This window comes from Pseudorasbora parva, chromosome 9 (assembly GCF_024679245.1).
Source record: "Pseudorasbora parva isolate DD20220531a chromosome 9, ASM2467924v1, whole genome shotgun sequence".
Lineage (NCBI taxonomy): Eukaryota > Metazoa > Chordata > Actinopteri > Cypriniformes > Gobionidae > Pseudorasbora > Pseudorasbora parva.
The window spans coordinates 23,533,948-23,547,746 of record NC_090180.1 but is presented as its reverse complement, the minus strand read 5'-3'; the positions used below and the strand labels follow the sequence as shown (position 1 = coordinate 23,547,746).

Below are 13,799 nucleotides of genomic sequence, written 5' to 3'. Positions count from 1 at the left end.
TTCATCGTTTCATGATGAGTCACATATACATTTTATCAGACAGGCTTGATGCTGACACTAGGGGGGTAAATTACCGTACCTCTCGTTTGTCTTTCCTGTTAATTTAGGCAATATTTCAGTTTGATCGATGCATGAGCCTGCTAAAATCTACATATGTGGGTTCTAGTTAAATGATAGACTTGTGTTTTGTAAATGCAACAGTTGTTTGGCTATGTGGAAGACACAGCTGTGCTGTTGCATTCGTCATCTGTTGGTGCATGCTGTCATGCATGGAAGCACCTTCGCTTCCACAGCGCATGGCCAGTGTTTTTCTGTGTTGTAGATTCTGGTTAAAGCCTGATTACTGCATGAAATAGTCATTTGATATAATTATGGCTTCTTTTCTGACTGTGTAGGTCTCAGGATATATGAGGTGAAAGTGCAAATTTAGGTCTAGAAACAGTTTGCATTTTCTTTGCCACATGCTTCTAAGAACGAGGCAGTGTCGGTATGGGTTTGAGGTGAGGCTGTGTCCTTCAGTCACTTTTCTCATACAAATCAGGAGCCTTGAGCTGCCTCCCATTTCTCGTCAGTGACGTCAGTCCTGATAAATCTCCTCATGAGGCAAAGTTGAATGGCTTTATCGCGCATTCAAGAAAGCATTAGGAGAGCACGACAAATGCAAAGAGGTCAAGGTGCCAGGGTGACATCCCCTACAACCTATGAATTTCCATAGGCACCGGAAAGGATATTGGTCAAGGCAGTGTGAGGAAGAAGAGGAAAACGTCGTCCTCTCTCTTATCACAACGCGCCATAGAGACACTGCAGCCGTTTATCAGAGAGTCATAGCTTTGAATTACCGTCTGCATCGCGAACCTCTGGACTCGTTTCTTTCAGGCAGTCAGAGAGCAGCGCAGTCAGCGCTAGCCAAGTCAAGCACCCAGTCTCACTCTCGCAGCTTCCTGCTGACTCATTTTGAGCTGGAAGAGACGAACGCAGGCACCTGCATCCGTCTGCATCCCACCACTGCACAGCCGCGATCGCATCAGCGTGCCAGGAACTGCATCAGCCACAGCAGTGTGATAGAGAGAGAGAGAGAGCGAGAGAGAGAGAGATAGAGAGAGACAGAAGGTGAAACGAGAAGCGTTACTGGGGGCTGCACAGATTGTAAAGTGCTTTATTTCTGCTGCAGTTTACGTGCGTCAGGCAGCCTGTGTTTTTTCTTTTTCCCTGCATGCAGCTCCTTGTAGGTACCTGCACTGTATGTTTTTGTTACCGGCACGCACTATGTGCAAAAACTGGCTTTGAAATGCCTGCGTAAGAAGAGGTGGAGGGGGCAGGTCAGAGTCGGGAAACGAGTTCTATTTTACCGGAGCGTGAACCCCACACACGCATACTCCAGCCTCAGCCCACAATGCTCAACTCGGTGTGGTATGCTAAAAAGATGGGTCGCCGGATCATTGGTACCCTCAGGAGAACCAAGAGGCGGCGTCTGCACTTGTTGGTAGGTCTGGAACTCCGCAACAAGAAAATGCTGCGTGTCGGTCACGGCAGTGCATACTTTTGGGAAAGCAGATGATAAATGCTTTAACTTAGTTTTGGATGTTGACAGAAGTTACTTAATTTGCCTTGTATACAATTTATTGTACATCATTTGCAACTGCATTCTTGGGAAGTAATATGTGTTTTCACCCAAAAGACCGAATGGACCATATAATCACGCCTTAGATTATGAGCTAGGTGTATAAGGAAAGCAGAGTCGCGTCATTTTTTGTCAGCGCGTCATGGAGTCTAAAAGGCACTGTTTGACTGACTATCTTGAAAAGGACACCGTAAAGTCCTTTGTTTTGTTGTGGGAAATATTACTATTGATATGCATTTACATTGTGGCAGTCACCTGTGTGAGTGTGTGAGGTCTGGCACGTCAGTGTGTTTCGATGAGAAAATGTGAAAGCACATATCTCTTCCCTCTGCTGCCTGGCAACCTGCGTGCCTCTGTCATGCAGCAGTGCTCGCTGTGTCTTACACACACACACACACACACACACACACACACACACACACACACACACACACACACACACACACACACACACACACACACACACACACACACACACACACACACACACACACACAATGCACGTTACAGATGTGAATGGCAGCAATGCTTTGCCACTGATCCAATCATGGTTGTTGAATACATTGGGAAGCTTAAACTCAGATTTACTGTTATGGTCTCTAGTCGCTAAATGATGCATGTAATTTGTCAAAAAATGCATTTTACATGTTTAAATGCCTATGGTAGCTTTGGTTGTACCGATGTCTGGATTTGTCCCTATCAAGACTCATTTGCTTTGCTATTGGCTTCTACATTTAAATAATGTAACCTACACAATAAAAACAGATAACCAGTCATTGTTCAGTTTAAAGCGAGTATGTGTATGTATATAAGGGTACAAAACATGTGGTGTTTGCCTATGTGGAATCTGCACAAAGATATCCACATAATTGGGATTTGTAACATTTAGGGTTAGTCATCAATACAGATTTCCCGATTAAATTCTGAATCAGACTGTTTCCAGTAACTGGTATATTTTTTATAGTATTAATTTAGTATATTTTTTTGTAGCCATAGCCTTGTTGGCAGTGCGCTGACATATCTTATAAGAAGTATCTTGTCATCGTTAAAAGATCGGTCTTGTCAGAGTCATATTTAATACCCCATTTTGGACAAGTTCAGTTATCTTATCTCCGTTTAATGCATTTAAAGTCAGATGAAACCACACTGACATTATCAACAACATGACACTAAAAATGGGAGAATTTAAAAATTGTGCCACAACGATCCAGTTTGAATGTCTTTCAATCCACAAATCACTAACATTCCCTATGGATTTATTGTAGAACACTAACTGTAACCATGTTATTGTGGCAGAAATGTGTGATATTCATATCAAATTTTATAATATAATGAAGATAGACATGTTTTACATGTATTAAAGGAATAATGGAATATAATTAGAGTATTTTTTTGTTGTTAAGCTATAGCATTTTTTTGCATTTATTTTTACTAAATGTTTTTGGTCACTGTTTTTCATAAATACCCTAGAAAGTTACTTTTTACTTTGGTAATGATTCCTAGCTTACACAGTCAGAAAAAGTAAATTTACACTTTATAAAAATTTGGTTGTTAACATTTTTAAGGGTGTCATGAACTGGCTTTTTAATTTTTTTATACTGTTGTATGAGGTCAACTAATGACGTGTGTTTTTTACATTCAAAAACATCATAACTAATACGTAAAGGCTATTTTCTGCACTGGTTTTGAGGCTCTCTCCTGAATGCTGGGTTTTGATGGGCGTGACGCGTGACGCACTGGAGAGTTGGAAGTAAACACCCACGGCTAGGATTGGATAAGATTTGCATATTTAATGAGCTTCCGCTCCTGTCATATCTATGCTCCTGTCAGTTCAGTTCACATGAGGGAGGAATTGTTTTGAAAGTGGCAACCGGATCGATTCAAGTACGTCTTTATCAAACAAACACAATGATTTATTTCTCATCCACCCGCGATTGATTGGATTATTATTTTTGTATTACAAACCCCGCTCGATCGTTCATACACGTTCATACACATACACGTGAGCAAGTGCGCTCTTCAAATGTCAAGTGAAGAGAGAGATAATAGCAGAACAAGAAAGGACTATTACGAGATTCATTGGTCTGCTAATGTAACCTACACAATAAAAACAGATAACCAGTCATTGTTCAGTTTAAAGTGAGTATGTGTATGTATATAAGGGTACAAAACATGTGGTGTTTCCCTATGTGGAATCTGCACAAAGATATCCACATAATTGGGATTTGTAACATTTAGGGTTAGTCATTTTTGTATTACAAACCCCGCTCGATCGTTCATACACGTTCATACACATACACGTGAGCAAGTGCGCTCTTCAAATGTCAAGTGAAGAGAGAGATAATAGCAGAACAAGAAAGGACTATTACGAGATTCATTGGTCTGCTAATGGGCTTCCGTTTTAGTAGCCCGTTGGGTTTTGCAAGCCCTGGCCCATACATGTCTGAGTCCAGCGTACTAAAGGTATGTTCTGTTAGACACGTACACATAAGCAAAACGATCTATAACAATGCAATTCTTTACATATTAAAAGAAAATGTGTTACTCCCATAAGTGTGTTGCATCATTCCTCCTGTCTGATCCAATATAGAAGAGATTTCATTGTGAGATTTGTTTACAAACAAGCCCGCGGTGAAATTAAGTGACTTCATTAAAAATAAACTTCATTAAAAATAAAGTTCAACCACACATTCCTAATATTAGGATCCGAAGGAAGCTTATACAGCGACTGTGTTCTTCCACAACCAGGAATAGGGCAATATCTTGCTATATTCTTTGGCATGGTTATTGCTGCTGGCTAGCGTGATCCAATGAGTCGCAGGGCGGAGCTACTGAATTACATGTGCTAATGATTCTGTAGGGGCAGTGTTTCGTCAGTCGATGATGTCAAGATGCGAACACGATCGTTTCCTCAGCCTGGTGTCTATAAAAGCTTTTCTTTGACTAAAAAGGATGTTTTCAGCTCTGAAATTTACAGGATAATCTTGAACTTTTATATGTCAAAAGCTCAAGGGAAAGTTGATTTCTCAATTCATCACCCCTTTAAAGATGTTACTAATTTGTCAATGAACATAAATGTATATCCACATCCTCATGCTCAAGCTACTGTCAACTCAAACTACTGTCAAATGTGTGTTGGTAAGAGACAAGACAAGTAATATTTTTTATATTACATGTGCGGTTCTAGCAAATCAGGTCCTGTTGGCACTCTGTAGAACTCTCAATGTTAGTCTAGAGCCCTGTAAAAAGTTTTTGTTGTCATTAAAAATAGTCAGTAAGCTTAGCAAATTAAATTATATTATATTATCACAGCACTATATTTCCATTACTGCTCTTTTATACTGCTCTTTTAATATTTATGCTCTTAAGAACCTACTTTAAACCAAACACTAATACGTATTTGAGATGGGAACCTGTAAATCGTTTGTGATTTGATACCTAATCTGGTGCATCACAGTTCATTAATATATTGAGTATAAAAGTAAATCAATGGGTTGTAGTTTTGGGCAAGATCATCAGCAGCAGCAGTTCTTTCATGTTCCCTGAACAGAACAGGCTTTCATCAGAGAATAAATACATAGAAAATGTGGTGACAGGAATAGCCAAGACATCATTTGTGGATACTGACTCTGCTATCAACATCTATTGAGAAGCTGACCAGCAGTCTGACCCTGCCAATAGCTGGCCTAATTTGTCTACCATTGTGTGGCCTATGGAAGATTTGAAAACGGATATCCAGCATTGTGTCCATTCTAGATGTAGAAAGAGTCAGATGGTGCCTTGCAGTAGCTGTTTCAGTTGCACTAACACATGCCATCTCATTCTTCTACTCTTATCACTTAAGATGGTCAGATTACTATTATTGGTGTGGTATTTCCCATGCTGCTCAGTGCTGCAGCATGGTGATTTAATTGTCAATTAGCAAGGTGACAGGATAGCTCGGTTCTGAGAGGCACCCCTAAATGGGTTTTGCTGGCATCTCATTAGACATGCACAGAGTGTATTCAGGGATGATTTGGAATGTATTATTGATGTCCTGCCATATCTATTGGCAATCTTTTCAGAGGGAGGTGGCACTTTAGAATTGTTGTTTGGAGTGCCATCTTTCCCATTGAATCAATAGTTAAAGCTAAATCCAATTCTTCAGTATAATTCAGTAGCGTTTATGAGCAAAAGGCTTTATCTGATTACATGAAGGGGATGCAACACTATACAGCGCTTGAGCCAGCATGGTGTTGACACGCAAATGATAATGTTTTCGTACCATCCAGTCCCTGCTGTAGGCTCTAGTGCACTAATGAATATGTCAACAGATGAAGCCGAAGAGCATGTTTACTGTGGCTTCTGGTGCGAGACAGGGGACCGGAGCCTGCGCGGGAAATCCTGCTGTCTCTCTTAGATGTATGAGCAGTTACCATGGCTTTATGCTCCTAAGGGAGGGGAGGCAGAGCCTGGTGACAAAATCAGCCAACTCATCCGGCACCTGTGGCACAACTACGGAACTGTTGAATGGAAGAGGTTCCTTCTGAGTGCCGCTGTTAAAGCTCGGACACTACATCCACAGCGAATGGTAATCCAGCTGATATGGACCTGGAGAATACTTCATACCTTTCTGAGCTTTTTCAAAAAAACAAAAAAAAAACATTTTTGGTCTAATTACTGAGAACTACTACTACACGTTTGATGGTATGGGAAAGCTTTCTCGTTGGAATGGAGATTGAACTTTTATTTTGGAATGAAGCATGTTTGGGTCCGGTTTTCACTTTTATACCCTCAGTTTTAAAACTTGGACATTGTTGGTTGGGCTGAGTGACATTCCTAATTGGACTTGGACAGGCAGCTGTTAATCATTTGATGGCCATTAAAAGTATCTTGGAGGCACATCCAATTGCACAGATGGTTTCATTGGAACAAAGTATTGCCAACAAGTAATTTGTCCAGCTACTGATCACCGTCTTTGAGTTTGCTTCCCCAGCTACTTGTGGCTGATAAAAGAGCAGATAGCTTTGCATAGAATACTTTCTTCTTTTTTTCTTTCTTCTAATTTTATCTCTGTGGTGCGTCTGAAGCAAAGCAGCGCTGGATGGTTGTTTCACTGAGCAAGTCCTGAACCCAATGGAGTATCTAGTGGTCATGAGTAAGCTGCACACACTCGAGGCTTTGTCCTGATGAAAACTCCTGATATGGCCAACACAGGAAGCCACACTCATAATTAAGGAAGTTGTTTGGAAAAGCTCTTAGACTTTGACTAGATTTGTTTTCCTGCCTTTGTCATCGACACACTCCTGAGAAGGGACTGGTGTGCATCCATAGCACATTTGCAGTGATGAACTACATTTTCGGTGGAAACACCCTGTACTCCAGGGGAAGTCGAGGCAGCAGCACCAGTTCGGCCCATGGTGGCTCATCTGGACCCAAGCTCAGACAGTGGTCCATACGTAGCTCCTCTGAGGAGACTGCAAAACAGACCCCGTCCCGCTGGCGCCGAGTTCTTGGTACCCTCACCCGCCTCAATACCTTCACTGACTGCATCATATCAAGGACAAGTCAGGTAAGTTCTGCAAGCTCATGCAAAGGTGCCATGGGATACAGACATCAAGAGATAATGTTAGCTTTCGACTCTTATGTGGCATTGTCAAGTTCTTTCTATCAAATTAACATGCTACGCATGTGTTTTTCAGTGTTTACTTCCAATCTGGAATGTCAAGGGTTTTTATCAGTTATGCAGTTTCATTTTAGAGGACTCAAAATTCCCTAAAATATATTCTTTATATTACATTACATTACACTACATTACATTGTTATATATTATATTCATTATTTTATATTATATTATATTAATTATGTTATATTATATTATTATATGTAGTGCTGGGCAATCAGTTAATCACATCCAAAATAAAAGTTTGTGTTCACATAATATATGTGTGTGTGTGTGTGTGTGGACGTGTATAATTCTTAAAAAATACACATGCATACATACATAGACACATCCATGTATATATTTAAGAAACAATGTTATATTTATATATAAAATATTTATATATGATAAAATAAATATATATACAGTATATACATGCAAATGTTTCTTAAATAAATACATGGAGTGTGTATGTTTATATGCATAATAATTATACACAATACACGCACTCATATATTATGTTAGCATTACATTCCATTCCATTCTATTCTATTCTATTAATTATATTATCAGACACACCTGTTTAAGTTGACATGCCATGTGATTAGTTATCCTAATAGTCTTTTATTCATTAAGATTTACCTTACACTGTGTGATCGACACAGATAATGCCGCTACATGTGATAGCAGAATTTCTTGCCCAGACTCTAGTCTTCCTTTGTAATTTTAGTCAGCGGAAAAGTATTAGACAAATAGAAACGCAGATAATTCCCTGAACATGCATGAGTTTTATGGGATGATTTTAAATGAACTTTTCATTTAAACTGCTTAGGGGTGTGGGTGATATGACCCCAATCTTAAGCACCATTTATATGCATATTTTAACCATGGCAGTGATGCACTTCCACAAATAATAATTAGGATTGTCCGTACACTAAATTGTTATACATTGAACAAAACCTCAGATGTCATAAACCCACACATCACCCCATAACTTAATAAATTAACTGTCAACTTAGAACTGTTAAATGAATAGTATATCTAACGTAATGCATACATACTGTCCCGTCACATAAAACAATACTATAAAGCAAATAAAACATGTTTATTCTTCTTTTTCCCCCTTTTTAATTAAATATGACCCAGATATATCTTGGTTATGTTCATCCTAGTACTACTTCATCTGAATTAACTCCCAACCGTAATGATCTTTGTATGTGGAAAAATCCTTTCAAAATAATTATTTTAAATTAAAGTGTATTTTGCATTTACAATTTACAGTTGTTGGTATTGTGTGTTAGTATAGAACAAAAGCAGAATTGTGTAAGAACATTTTATTGGTTGTGTGGCCAGTAGGTGGCACTGGAACTACATTGTTTCCTGAGGTGAAATGGCTTGCTGTAAACTTGATCTGAATCCTGACCACATCTTTGAAATTTTTTATTTAAATCTCTCACTTGCACCTGAAGTTAGCAAAGTTTAGACAAAAATAGACAGAGTGATTCTCACTTAATTCTGAAAAATGTTGTGGGGTTGGCACTGAAACATTACATTATTAACCTGCATTTTAACCTGCTCATTGTATTCGAGTTCATCCCAGCTGACATACATACTACTCCAAATGCTGAAGCAGTGGTTGTTAGCAGCTTGGCACTCTCAGACTCATCAATTCAAATCCACTTATAAAATCAGCCTCCAATCCAATCACCCGAGTTGTCATGTCAACGCAGCTATTCTAGGCCATTTATCTATTCATAATATTCCCAAAGGTAAGATCCTTTGCATCTATACGCCATGTCGCCATCTGTCACAAAAGTTGTCATATGTAGTATGAATTATTTTGTGTGTGTGTGTTCTTTTGTATGTATTCTTTACTTATTGAGTGGCATTAATTGAATGAAAATTTAATTCAGACCTTCCAGAAAATTCAGACCAGAAATTTCAGGCATCAAAATCTAATGTACAGTCGGCTTAAAGGGAATTTCGTCATATTTATTTATTCTGACTATGATCGTACTGAACATTAGAGGAGCGCTCTCCACAAACGGCATGCTGACTGGAGGAACGCAAAGAGGTCAGATATTTTTAATTATGTAGGTGAGGAGCCATTTGCTATATGGATCCCCCTCATGCTAGGTTACAGTCGCTCTGTGTGTTGGCGCTGTTTCAGCAGGCTGGCTTTGTATGTGAATCGGAGCTCAGCATTGATTATTCATGCCAGGAAAAAGCCCCTCCACGCCTGATGCCTTTGCCCATTGGAGCTCTCTAATTGGCATGAGAATGCAAAGAGATGAGAGGATGGGTGAATGAGAGAGATACAGAGAGCGCAAGAGGACCGTTGCGCGCACCAACGCATGAGATACTGGGCTGAATTTTCCTCCAATCGTTTGTTGCCAAGGCACTGCACCAAAAACACAGCAGCCTTCTCAACGCTGACCTTCTTCTCCTAATATTTAACGCTGCCTAACGTTTTGTCCACGTGCCGACTATGACGACCTTCTACTCTGGTCATGACTACGGCTGCCGGAGAGAAGACAGCTGTGAGAGGAGAAACGATACTCATGCGCGAGTCAACCTCAGGCAGAACCCGCCATCCACCTCCATCCTAAAGCAACCGCATCTCCAGCAGATGTTGAGCCAGGAGGGCTCCATCCACCCCGCCTGCTACAACTCTTGCACCCTGCCCTTAAACATAGGAAAGACCAGAACCAAGTTCCTCAATCTGCGGGACAGTGTGAAGAAAAGCCCCACCAAGAGCACAGCCAAAGTGAGTGGGCCGGGGGAGAGGTTATCCTTTTGGGCCTCTGTGTCATTTGATAAGGTAGGTTAGAGCAGAGGGATGAGCAGCTCGTGCTTGGACCTTCTTTGGTATTGACTGAGGATGCTTTTCTTCTTCTCTGTGTTATTCAAATTTGGTTCCTTCTTTACACTCAGGTCTGGTGTGCTCTCATTTTTGTTTATCTTGAGGACTCATTCACTAGTGCATCTCTTTATTCAACACCAGTGGATGTGGTATTTGTCAGAGTACCGCAGTTTTGTTACTGCATTTCTTTGTAGTTTTTCTGCCCCGTATTTGCTTTATTCTCTTAGCAAATTTGTAGGTTGTTGCATAATATATATGCATCTTTTATTCCCTTTCAAATGTCAGCTATCATCAGGTCGACACCAAGCTTCATATATGCTAATGCGTTGTTTTTCCATGTTAAATTCATTTAGAGCAATTAATCCCACAATTAAAGGTCTATAGTGGGATGTTAAAGTGGAACTCCTGTCGATGCTATTGACAAGCTCTAATTTTAGTTTCTGTGCAGACCGCATGTTTGGGGTTTAGGCTCTACAGCAATTAAAGTGGTATCAGTACTCAAGCAAACACAATATACATGTATCATTTTATATATTCAAATTCAAAAGTTGTGATTTTTTTATTTATTATTATTTATGTCTCATGCTCATGAAGGCTTTTTATTTGATCGAAAATACAATAAAAACAGTAATGTAATCAAAATGTAATTTATTCTTTATTGGTAAAACGTTATTTTCAGAATAATTTCTACAGGCATAAGTGTCACATGATCCTTCAGTGATCATTCTAATATGCTAATTTGGTGCTAAAGCAACTTAGAATTTATTATTTAACAAGCTTTTGTTGAAAAAGTGTTTTTTCCGGGTTCTTTATGAAAATATTTATGCGTGTTGCTTTTGATCAATTTGATGCTTTCTAGCTAAAAAAGTCTTACTGACACCCACATTTTGAATGAAAGTGTGTAAAAAAAAAAAAAACAAATATGTAATTGTTTGCATTGGTTGACTAACTACACAATACATTTATTATTAGACCGCTGCTCAATAAAAAATAAAAATAAAAACATTTCTTACATGAAACTATTAAAACATTATATCTTAACATTGTCACTTTAGTGGACTGTGGGGTGAAGCTGCAGGCTGTGTCTAAATGCATTTGTTGTTTTATATAGTTGTATATGAGCCATAATCTTCATAATGGCACTACAGAGCCTTTCTGCTATCCTTATCATAACAGACATAAAGGAAAATGTATTGCAGGAGGTCAGCCTATTATTTTTTTTATCATAAAAAAAAGAAACTTCACAAAAGTAAAATTTAAATAAGCACTCTGAAACGAAAGCAAGAGCTTCCTCAATTGATTCTATAATAATATTGGCGAAAAAGATTTGGCAAATGCTCTTGAATCTTCCAAATCCTCCCATTAACAAACAGAGACACCATGTAAGAGATTTATTATGCAATGTAGACAGTTTTATTGATTTTAATAGAACTTTGTGAGATCACAACCTGAGATGAGTGAGAGCTTTGTGATTGTAAAAGGAGTGACCTCTGCGAGGCTATATATAATCCCTTGAATAAATTAGTTTTTAATGAAACAAAGGACAGAGGGCTAGATATAAATGTGCGATTCACTCTGAAATTGCAAATTGACATATGGAAATATGGAATGCCAAAATACAGTACTTGCAATGTATGCAGACTAATAAATGGGCTAATAGGCTTTCGCATACTGCAGGTGGCGGATCATTTATAGTCTTTTCTCACAGCAGCTGGAATAACTAAATGTATCATTTTGATGGCGGATTGTAATCCAGAAAGGTCCAAACGTCCAACTAAATAGATAAATGCACACAATGCTGGTGTTGTTAACATCAACCATTTGAGAACAAAGCATACCAGTAATAATAATAATAATAATAATAATAATAATAATAAATTAAAATTAGCACGGCTTGATGTGATACGAGCCAAGCAATCATTAGATTTAATCACCTTTTTTTCTCTCAGTTGGTCAGAACAAAAGTGGCGACATGTTACTTGTTGTTCAGATGACATTTTCAGCTGAAAATTCTTATTTTGGTCATACTTCCAAGTCAAAAAATTAGATTAATCCGTGCTGAGGAGCCATGCCGATGCACAGCCCACGTAAAGATGATAATTTCGCAAATAACTACAATTGCAGGTTTCAAACAGAGATGACGACAAAAAGGCCAAACTTACATTCAGCCGGTTGTTATTGCAGAATAAATCCTGACAGGGTGATCAGGACCACAACGTGAAGGATGACAAAATTAAATAATATGATTAAAATATTGATTTGAGTTTTAATATTTTATTAGCTCGCCAAATGCAAAACTTTCACTAAGAAAAAAAAATTTCCAAGCAAGCGTACAGCGCTAACTTCGGTTACGCCTTTTAGCTGTTTTATTAGCTTTTACCAGTTGTTCGTGGAACAATATAGTGCTGGATGCTGCGATTTAACCAATCTAAATCAAGTATTCAACAGAGCTGTGTAATAACAAAGATTAATAAATGCTTTAAAATACTGCTTATTGTTAATGTTAGTTAAGGCATTTACTAATGCATTAACTAACATGAGAAGCATTTCAAATGAAAATGGACAAGTATTATGCATCTCGTTTTTGAAACCCCATATGTGTAAAATTTATCTGCTGCATTCATTGACTTAAATTCTGTTAAATTTGCATAGCATGGGAACTAAAGATCGGATTTTTATTTGTTTTGCAGCGACACATTTATGTGGCCAAGCGTAAATGGAATCTTTTAAACCAATCAGATAGCTATCCGATCAATAAAAAAGCTAGGTGTAAACAGGCCCCAAATTAATTGTGCCTTAGGGTAAAAGGGTAAATCCTACATGGACACACTTTGAATCCTGACTGAGTGAAAGGCCTTAACTTTCTTTCTTAGATACTAGAGTTCCTAGAGTTAATTGTAAAAATATGCGCATATTGTACATCAGTGGCTGAGAATCGCCTGTGGTCTCGGTAGGGGTGTGTGTGGGGGGTGGGGGTTTGTGAGTATTTTACCAGACTAAGTCAAACTCCTCCAAGCCATTCCCCAGGCTGGATGTCAAATAATGACGTGGACATCTGCCCTGTCATAGTGTTACAGTGATGCCCATGAATGTGTAGCTCATCGTTCTGCTTGTCGTCACACAGCTCAGTAAACTTAGCTCAGTAAAAAGTAGCAAGAGTCTCAATACCACTACGACCACAAACAAATTCAAGTTCACAAGTGCAGACATTCCTTCTGTAAATGCCTGTTTTAACATACTTTAAGATGAAATATGTAGTTTTTGCGACAGTGGCACCTCGCAGAATTACAAAAATAAAGTATATTCAAACAACCTTGCAAATGCTCTTTTTTAATGCATTGCACCTTCCCCAACACTATAATTACATAAGTTCTTACAGGTGCTTGTGAGAGCATGTCCCAACAGGTAAAAATAGGCTACCTTTTGAATAAAGGGTCCAAAATATTTGGAATACTTTTAGCTGGCTTTCCTGCAAGAAACCCATCTACATAATGAATTCACATCTCAATCGTGGTTATCAAATTTTTTATTCTTCTTTCCAGAGAGGAGTAAATATCACAAATAGATCATATCAGATAATAATGGCCTTTATATAATTTGCTTAATTGCCCAATCATTGAAGAAAAGTTAAAAATCTATTATCCAATAGTCCATCATGCTTCTTCCATGATTGA

At 38.5% G+C, this 13,799-nt stretch overlaps 1 protein-coding gene across 10 annotated transcripts in view; it reads left to right on the top strand.

Annotated features, from left to right (window-relative positions):
• dlg1b (discs large MAGUK scaffold protein 1b) overlaps nucleotides 1-13,799 on the top strand; it is a 147,730-nt gene that overhangs the window by 75,384 nt on the left and 58,547 nt on the right. The window lies entirely within an intron of this gene.